The sequence below is a fragment of the Limulus polyphemus genome, unplaced genomic scaffold (assembly GCF_000517525.1).
Source record: "Limulus polyphemus unplaced genomic scaffold, Limulus_polyphemus-2.1.2 Scaffold209, whole genome shotgun sequence".
NCBI classification, from domain to species: Eukaryota; Metazoa; Arthropoda; class Merostomata; order Xiphosura; family Limulidae; genus Limulus; species Limulus polyphemus.
Window position 1 is genome coordinate 683,508 of NW_013665819.1, and position 10,126 is coordinate 693,633.

General features: G+C 34.9%; 1 protein-coding gene across 1 annotated transcript in view; it reads left to right on the top strand.

Annotated features, from left to right (window-relative positions):
* Positions 1–1,936: 1,936 nt before the first annotated feature.
* LOC111085031 (leucine-rich repeats and immunoglobulin-like domains protein sma-10) overlaps positions 1,937–10,126 on the top strand; it is a 31,612-nt gene continuing 23,422 nt past the window's right edge. Inside the window, exon 1 of the mRNA XM_022382011.1 lies at positions 1,937–2,691. The gene's annotated coding sequence lies outside the window, so the exon portion shown is untranslated. The remainder of the gene's footprint in view (positions 2,692–10,126) is intronic.

The window sequence follows — 10,126 nt, forward strand, 5'->3', positions numbered from 1 at the left end:
ACAAGATTAGCTGTACTGTGAATTCAGAGAAAACGGAATCTGTTGAAACTGTTTTTAGAAAATCGGAAGTAAACATCCCGGGAGAGAAAGTTCAACATTTCCCAAAGCCGTAGGAATCGGATTTTATTTATACTGGGGTTATTTATTTTCTTATTTATCATTGGGAATTTAAGCGTGTCGAATTCGCGAAATTTATCACGAACTTTTTATTTATGAAAGTCATATTCGTTCTATAACAACATGTCAGCAGTGTTTCAAACTGTTCGATAATTTTTATTCTAAATTGGCTGGTACTATGGATACTACATTTGTTTCTTTTGATATAGAATAAAATTAGAAAACTAAGTAAGAGCTTTATTTTAGAAATATTTAACGATAAATTAAGGAAATGAATATGATCGGTTTTGAAAGGCTTAGAAACATAGAATATACTACAATAAAGGCCAAAGTTTATTCGTTTGTTTTTGAATTTCGAGCAAAGCTACACGAGGACTACCACGCTAGCCGTCCCTAATTGAGCAGTGAAAAATAAAGGGAGGACAGCTATTCATCGCCACCCACCGCCAACTCTTGGGCTACTCTTTTACCAACGAATAGTGGGATTGACCGTCTCATTATAACGCCCCCGCGGCTGAAAGGGCGAGCATGTTTGGTGGGACGGGGAAAAGCCAAAGACGGGACTAAAAGAATCACTACTTTGTTACGACGTTTTGCCTGTGTTAACATGGTATTATCCAGTGTATTACCCAAAGTATTCACACGTTTAAGTACATCTTGTGGTGTTCATAACATAACTCACTTATTAGATTAACATGACGCCCTCTTTTTTTGCTTTTTTATAATATTTACAAACCATATATTTTTTTTTAACAAATATGTCTTGTAGCTTTAAAATATGTCACTATATGTCTCGTGGAGTGAACATGTTGGTGAAGAGGCTCACTTCTATTAGTTAGTTTTTAAGAACATCTTATCTGCACCAACAAAACACAGCATAAAAGTTCTAATTTTTTGAAGTGACGTTACCCGGGAGGTGTATTTAAACATGGTGCCGCGTTAACCATAATAACAAAACCTAAACTTGTTTAAGGTTATGCCAAATAGAGATTTGCACTTTTCCCTACGATTTGTTGTTATTTTTGCTAGTATAATTGACAATATAAAAAGTTCACAAGGACAATACCGCTAGAAAAACTGACCAGAGAAGTTCACTTCTGTTAGGATAATCGACCAGAAAGTTCACATGAGCCATTCTGTTAAAATAGTTGATAAAGAAGTTCACAAGGGCCATTGTGCTAAGACAGTTTACAGAAGTTTAATTTATTTGAGAAGTTCAGAGGGACCACTCTGCTAAGTTAATTGACAGGAAAACTGTACAAGGACTATTTCGCTAAGATAACTGACTTTTAGAGGAACTTCACAAGGACTATCCCACTAAAACAACTGACCGGATAATTCACAAGGACTATTCCACTAAAACAATTGACCGGAGATGTTCAAAAAGACCATTTTATTTTCTTTAAATCCTCTTGTAGATCTTTGAGGTTTAAGCCTGTTGTTGGCTTACTGATCTTCATACATTTTCGAGAAAAAACATATAATAAAAATGGCGATAGATTTCGTTTTGTGCACAGGCAAATGAAGTTTATAATTACGTTAAACAAGTAGTCGGAACAAAAGAAAGAAGCGTTTGAAGATGTTCTTTGGATTCTATTATCTGATAAAACAGAAGTCAGAAAGAAAATCTCAAAAGCATAATGTAAATGTAATAGAAAAACATTTTTTGAGGAAGGTCCTTGTTATTCAAGCGATAACACTCTTACTGAGATAACAGTTTTACGAGAGATATTGTTTTGTTATTATTAGTAATAATTTATGATATATAAAAAGACAGAGTTTTATATATTTAGAATTTATTTTATCTAGAACGTTTCGCTAGCCCGTGAGGCTGCAAAGAATTGTTGCTACCCCGTGAAGCTAGCAGCTGTTACATTGTCAGCTTCTCACGTACCGCTTCTAACTGAATAACCCGAGAGCTTCACGCGAGACTGTCGTAGCGAAAAGTCCCACTCAGACTTCGTCTGTTGCAGTTATTCGGAGGAAGCGCTCTCTGCTGCTTCACGTGTGGACTCCTCGTTTGTGTCTACTCTAGTACAACTCCACGCCTGGAATGTGATTTACAAAGAACCGACAGAAACACTGTCACGATCGCTCCGGGGCCGGTCCGATAACGTAAACTTGTGAGCTCCGAATTTGGTAAAACGGTTGTTTATTGTATCTTTAATAGTAGAGTCACTAGTGTGTCTTGGACCGTGAAGTGGGGGAAGCCAGAAGATCGTGTCCTCTCGTGCTCGGATAGGACAAGAAATTCTGATTATACAACATTAAAGGTTGGAGAAGCAGAGAACTAGCATCCGACTTAATAGGTGATGTTACGCGGTGCAGGACCACCTCAGTAAAATATGTTATGATCTACATCCACAGTTTCGGCTTAGAAAAAACATATGGGATACATCTCCCCATAAAACTGATTCCGTTTGTTTGTTACACCAAGACAACTTTAAAACATTTTCGAGAACAGCCTTGCGGGCAAGTCCTCTAATAAGGTTTTTTCTCTTGCAAGCTCCGCCAGAAAACGAAAGAACTTCAACCTAAGTTGTGGTAATTAAAGCACACGTCACCCGTAAGAATGTAAGTTCATTTTTCTTTTAGTTCTTACATTTATCAACCTGTTTAACAAGTTCGTTAAGCCTAACTCTACCAACATCAGAAATGGCAGAAGTAACTTATTTTCTGTGAATAATATAAATTAGCGATTATTGGTTAGTATAATTTAATCTGCCTCCAGGAAAGGCCTGAATTAAAAACAATTTAGTCTAATTCAACTTGTGGACTTTTGGTCAATACGTTCGACTACATATTACGTTGAAAACGAATCAATATAATGTTCAATATATTAGTTTTCAAAAGAAAAAATTGTGAAAAAAATACCAATCTTTAAAGCTTTTCAAAATCTTCTAAAATCCATTAAGTTCACATTGAAAAATATTTCGTGTGTCGTTTTTTTCTTAATCCGATTATAAAACATTCGCATGTAACTTATATTTCTACTAAGACGGAGTAGATTAGACAGTTTTTAAGGTATAAAGAAGGTAAGAATGACAATAAATTTTAAAAGGACTTAACAGTTTTGGAAACTATAATGTTTTCAAGATGAAATTAAAGTAGTCATTTTTCTTCGTTCTGTTCAATACACTTCACTCAGTAAAATAGAACACGCTCGTATAACAAATTATGTTACTTTAATAAGATACGATGTTTATACGGATGGATAGGACGAAAAACGTTGGTGTGTGTGCGTTTTATTGTGTAGAAGCATGAATAAAACAGACTTGGTATATAGTTTAACAAGAAAACTCGAATGAATACGAGAGCAGCGTTAGGTAAAATGGTTTTCTGACTTATTCGTTGAAAGATAATAAAAGCAGTTTTGAGTGAGAAGACTTTCTGATCTATTCATTGAAAGATAAGAAAATATGTTTTTAGTGATATGGCTTTTTTCACCTATATATTGAATGATGAGAAAAGATGCTTTGAGTGAGATGGCTGTCTGACCAAAACCTTGACAAATAAGAAAAATGCTTTGAGAGAGATGGCTTTAGGATTTATTCATTGAAAAATAAGAAAATATGTTTTTAGTGAGATGGCTGTCTGACCTATACATTGACAAATAAGAAAAATGTTTTGAGAAAGATGGCTTTAGGATTTATTCATTAAAAGATAAGAAAATATGTTTTTAGTGAGATGACTTTCTGACATATTTATTAAAGGATAAAAAAGCAACATTGGGTGTGATGATTTACGATCTATACATTGAAGGATATGAAAGGCAGTTTTAGGTGAGATGGTTTACGACCTATAAATTGAAGGATAAGAAAGGCAGCTTTACGTTAGATGGTTGACGATCTATACATTGAAGGATAAGAAAGGCAGCTTTACGTTAGATGGTTGACGACACATACATTGAAGGATACGAAAGACAGTTTTAGGTGAGATGGTTTACGACCTATACATTGAAGGATACGAAAGGCAGTTTTAGGTGAGATGATTTACGATCTATACATTGAAGGATAAGAAAGGCAGCTTTACGTTAGATGGTTGACGACACCTACATTGAAGGATACGAAAGACAGTTTTAGGTGAGATGGTTTACGACCTATACATTGAAGGATAAGAAAAGCAGCTTTACGTTAGATGGTTACGACATATACATTAAAGGATACGAAAGGCAGTTTTAGGTGAGGTGGTTTACGACCTATACATTGAAGGATAAGAAAGGCAGTTTTAGGTGAGATGGTTTACGACCTATACATTGAAGGATAAGAAAGGCAGTTTTAGGTGAGATGGTTTACGACCTATACATTGAAGGATACGAAAGGCTGTTTTAGGTGAGATGGTTTACGACCTATACATTGAAGGATACGAAAGGCTGTTTTAGGTGAGAGGTTTACGACCTATACATTGAAGGATACGAAAGGCTGTTTTAGGTTGAGATGGTTTACGACCTATACATTGAAGGATAAGAAAGGCAGTTTTAGGTGAACTAGCTTACCTTAAGACAAGAAAAGCCGACTTAACTGTAACGAGTTTCAAGGGTATTAAACAGTCACTAGTAATTTAAATTTTAAAGGGCAACTTAGTTTGTTTGAGGGGTTTTGGCCGTTGAATTCCAAAGCAAGGCCAAAAGAAAGTGTTTGTTTTACATAGTTTTTTGTACAGTTACGATCATTATGGCATTTAACTTTCCAATGCAATGAGCACTTCTACAGATACAGTTCAAATTTATATCATGAACTTCTTTTCACGGATCTAATAGAGAAACCACTATATATATATATATATACTGTATATATAAACGTTGAAATTGATCGTTCTACCTGGTGTGTAAACTTTGTTCAATTTGAAAGTGAGTTGCAAGAAACATATTCAATGTGTATAACTACAAATTTTCCAGCTTATAGTGTGTTTTGTTGCACACTGTTGCTATGGGAGTCGTATTTATAGCATACGGCAAGTGTGTCATGTTAAGATCATTTGTCAAATTGAAATCGTTTTTGTCGTTTTCGAGATTACCTGAGCCAGGAAACTATACCTCTGATATAAGAAAAGAAGCGATATCCACAGTAATAAATTGTTTATCCGTTTAAACCTCACAAACTAGCAATCTAGTTCTGCGTACTGGGTGCTAATAGCAATTTGTAAGAATGGTGTTCCAGGTCTCGGGATTTCATGTATCTACGTCTTTTTCCGTAAATCGTGCTCTGTCTGTTGGCTACGATTATCCATTAATACCCGACACCTCAATTTTTATAGTAACAAGCTTCTGCAGTTGACGGCCACACAGGTATGTGATCAAATGAGATTGTTGTATTTCCAATTTCTTCGGCCACCTTTATTATGACAACAGCGACTGAGTCCGAGGTGTAACTGAAAGCTTGGGAACCTTTTATTTGTAAGCCTACGTTAGTTTAAATTTTTGCTTATGTTGTCAACGGCACCAGCATTTCTGGTCAGCCCAAACTGATGTTTTGTGTGTGTGAGGGGAGAGGTTCGGATGGTTCTTTTTCGTATCCTTCACTGCGAATAAGAGTGTTACTCCAGATTGTTTAGGTATATGGTGTCGAAGCTTGTCATTGTCCTAAATACTCTACTGAGCAAGTTTTTCGTTAACACGGGAAATAATGAAAGCCCTCATGTTTGTAACGCTGTTGACCTTTGACTCCATATCGTTTAGCAATCTCGTTAGTCACTGTATGAATAACCTTCTTTCTAAATGACATTGACACAATCTTTCTGTCAGATAGTAGTCTGTATTGGTATTGCACTGTCGATTGGTTGGGATTTTGCCATGAGCTAAATATGTAGGCATTAAACATGTCACCCTGGTGACTTGCTACAGTTCTTATAAAGTGCCACTAGCCTGTGATATTTACTTTATTTACTTTGTTATTTTTGTTAGTTTACTTTTACTCATACTCAGACTAATGGAATAACTTTGGAAGAAAAAATTGAGGAATATCCAAAATGATGTGTTCTGTGGTCAACAAGGTTAATGGCTGTGTTACAGTTACAGATTATTTCAATCCTATTGATGATAGAACAGTTATGACGGAGATAAAATAGTCGAGACAAGATCTGTCTTTCCGGAAGGATGTCCTAAAAAGCTAAGCTGTCAAAGAGCGCGATGTAAGGACTGTGTTACATCAACACTGACAATTGGTAAAAAAAAAATCTCAGTGATGGAACACTGTTTGGTTTGTCAAGCTAACGCTTTATCAATGATTACTCGAACATTTTTCTGGACATTAACTTTTCTCTTACAATGTTAACATTGACATGTTGAGCTGTTGGAACTACATTTTTCTTCGACTTTCTGAGAACTGAATGTTTTCTGACTTAAAGTGGGTGTTGTTGGTAAAAGCACTAACCGTTAACGGTTCAATAGAAACGAACATTTATCATTCCAGAATTATAATCTCACGACGGACGTCTGACTCTTTGTTATGCTTCATATCGACATAAAGGAGCTAAAGGCGTGAGCAACTTAATAAATACAACAGTTATCGATCTCATTCCTACAGTGTTTATATACATACATATTTAAGCTTTCAGTTATGAATATCAGACATTTGGTTCGTACACCAAGCTCTACTTCACTAGTGTGAAGCATGAACAAGTCGTATTTTCAAGATCTCCAGTCATGCTTTCTTTGAAAACTAATGTTGAAAAATCAACCAAAAAACGAGTCACAACTAATGTGACTAACGGATTTGTGTTTTTTGTTAGTCTACATGCTTTATTAGGTTATTTGACACGCCATTCCAGACCAATGTGAGATGTATGCTTTCATTGTACAACTCAGGAAGTTTTATGATACACAACAGCAGAATCATTTATCTTCTTTACTCTGTACTGTTCTCTTCGTCATTGACAAAGTTTTTGTCTTGTCTCTAGAGAAAGAACTGCTTATCAGATCTCTTCGGTGTCTTTCTCTGGAATGCTGACACACTAGTGCCTCCTCCCGTCGCCTAGCTAGGCACCACTGTGGCTAGAGGCACACTACAAGTGCGTGCCAACTAACCACATCCGTTAAGTGTACCGTGGAATAATGTTTTTATGTTTAGGTACACGTCGCTTGTCCTAAACCACACACACACACACAAAACGAACTATTTTTGCCGTAGAAATATCATACATCATTTGAAATAGAATCAGTTGACCGGGAAGAATGTTTTATTTTGTTTTCATATTTCACAACTACACCGTTCACATTTTGCGAAATACTCACTAGTACTTGATGTTGATCACCACGAAACGTTTCGTATTCAAAAGTAAGTACAAGGCATCTTATCAAATTGAAAGGTAGCGCAATTTGCTGTATCAATAAAAACAATAAATGATATTATTTACACTGTAATTCGCCAGTTTTATCTTATCCTTTAATCTCTAAAACCCAGAATACTATTCTAGTTACACGGGTTTTACATTGTAATTCAACAGTATTGTAAAGCAAGTATTTTTTTTTCACGGTATCGTTTTGTGTCTTTTAACTCTTTTACTCTAGTATTTTGAATGTAGTAAGATAGTAAATTGGAATGCAATGTTTTTTACCATTAAGATCGAAAAGAAATAATGAATTTTGAATTCTTGGAAACGTTAGGACGTTTAAGTACCAGAATTAACAGAAATCCGCAAAAGTGACAATGTGGTGACAGGCTTGGAGTGGAATCAACGATTTCAGTGGAAATGTCTGTCACTATATTCCACTTTTAAACTAACTTACAAACTTCTTAATTGGAATACTACTCCATCTACATATTTTACTTTTAAAGTGATATACAAGCGTCGTAATAAGAACACTCCTTTATTTCCATGTTCATCTATCAAAATAACATTTAAATTTCACATTGGAATGTTATTCTGTCTAAATATTCCAATTTTAAACTAACACAAAAACTCCTTCATTGGAACATTCTTATATCTCCATATTTCCCTTGCAAACTAACATGCAAAATCCATAATAGGAAATTCCTTCAACTCCATATTTCATTTTAAGACTAACATGCAAATTCTTGGTGTTGAACATTCTTCCAATCCATATTTCATTATTAAACTAAGAAAACTTGATTAGTTAAGACACTCCACATATTCATATTTCACTTGTAAACTATCATACAAACTTTATAATTGGAATACTACTCCAACTCCATTTTTCATGTTCACACTGACATGCCACATTTTAAACAGCCAATAATTCACAAAGTACAAGGATGTTGACCTTCTTGTTCTCTCTTCCTATCGAAATACATATATCTGTGTCAAACAAATGGTAGTGGATTTATTTAGATAATACAGTTTAATCTCATTCGTTTTAATTTTGGCTTTGAATAAATGCACAGAAATCCTCAAAATCTCAACCAAAGTAATCATACATTTGAACAATTTTGTTTGTCAGAGTCATAAAGTCAAACAGTGTGATTGAAAGTAGGCCTAGTTAGGATCATTGCTGTGTGGAGATACCTTTAGAGAACTCTTGCGAAATTGTGAAGTAAACTTTGCTATATTAAGTTTTTATGCTGTTACCGTGTAAGTTTAGAGACGAGTAAGAGATCATTTTAATCCCTATGTAAACTTTAACTTGATTGCCAAAGTGTGGCTGAAAGTAGGCCTAGTTAGGATCATGATTGTGTGGAGATAGCTTACTTGATTGAAATGAAACTTCAGTAAGTTGTTCTGATAAATTATTTAAATTTCATACAAATGATTATTACAGTTTCATTTTACTTATTTCTCTGGTAAGCCATCAACAGGTCTTTTAGGCATCTGTCAACTCTCGATGTCTCAGCGATAAGCTTGAGGACTCATAACAGTAAAAATGCAAGAATTGATCTGTGGAGGGCATAGCCCGTTGTTTAGCTTTGCGTTTCTCAACAAACAAATAAGTAGCAGTCTGTCATTTCAGAAACAATGTAATTGAAACTATTATGTTGAGTCCAAAATTTTTTTAATAGTGATTATACCCATTATGGAAAAAGTTCAATCTATTGAGGGGAAAGGACTTTATAATCACTAGCAAATTATACTAATAAACGGATGGAAAGTTTAGGTCTGTAACATTGCAGTTTGAAACTCTTATTATAACCGGACAGAAAAATTTTGATTTGCAAATTTAATGCAAACTATCTTTCAATGATATTATCAGAGCGTTTATAGACAAATAGATAATATTTTGTCCACTACAGTAAGATAATATACTTGCGTACTAATATAATATAAGGACAACAAGGGACCTTTGGTCCATCTAGGCCTTTTCATTCACTAAATTAAACTTTAAAGTAAGAATAAAACAATGAAATCCAGCCCTTATCATTCAAATATTTATCAAGCCTTCTCTTAAACTCCCTTAAGTTAACTTCGTCCACCATATATGAAAACACACATTCCAAATCCAAAGGCTAACCTTCCTGTTTGAAAAATAAAACTGTCTTAACTGAAGATAACTGTTACCCTGACAAAAGTCATATTGCGTATGAAATTTATATTAAGTACGAAGAAAGATGATGCATCAGAATTATCAATTCCCTTAACAATCTTAAACACCACAATCAAATCCTCTTTAATTCTTCATATTTTTTGCGAGATTGCATTATATTGTTAGGTCGTCAAGAAATTAGTGTCGCTTTTTTAGATGAAAAAACCCGAACAACTTATATACCAAAACAAAACATTTATTAAATGAAATAGTCTCCATTCTTATCGATGATGCTTTTCCATCTTACAATCATGTTGTTAATGCCCTGATTAAAGAAATCACTTGGCTTTGAAGTAAAAACTCATGTCGATGTCCTCTTTAGCACCTTCCACATTTACGTACGTTTTCCCATTAAGATGGTATTGCAGCGAACGAAAAAGATGGTAATCTGATGGTGCTATATCTGGAGAATATGGTGGGTGGGGAGAACTTCCCAACCGAACTCTATCATCTTGTGTTGCGCAAACGTGCCACATGTGGACGTGCATTGTTGTGGAGAAGAAGAACCCCTTTCCGATTGACGAGTGAAGGGCG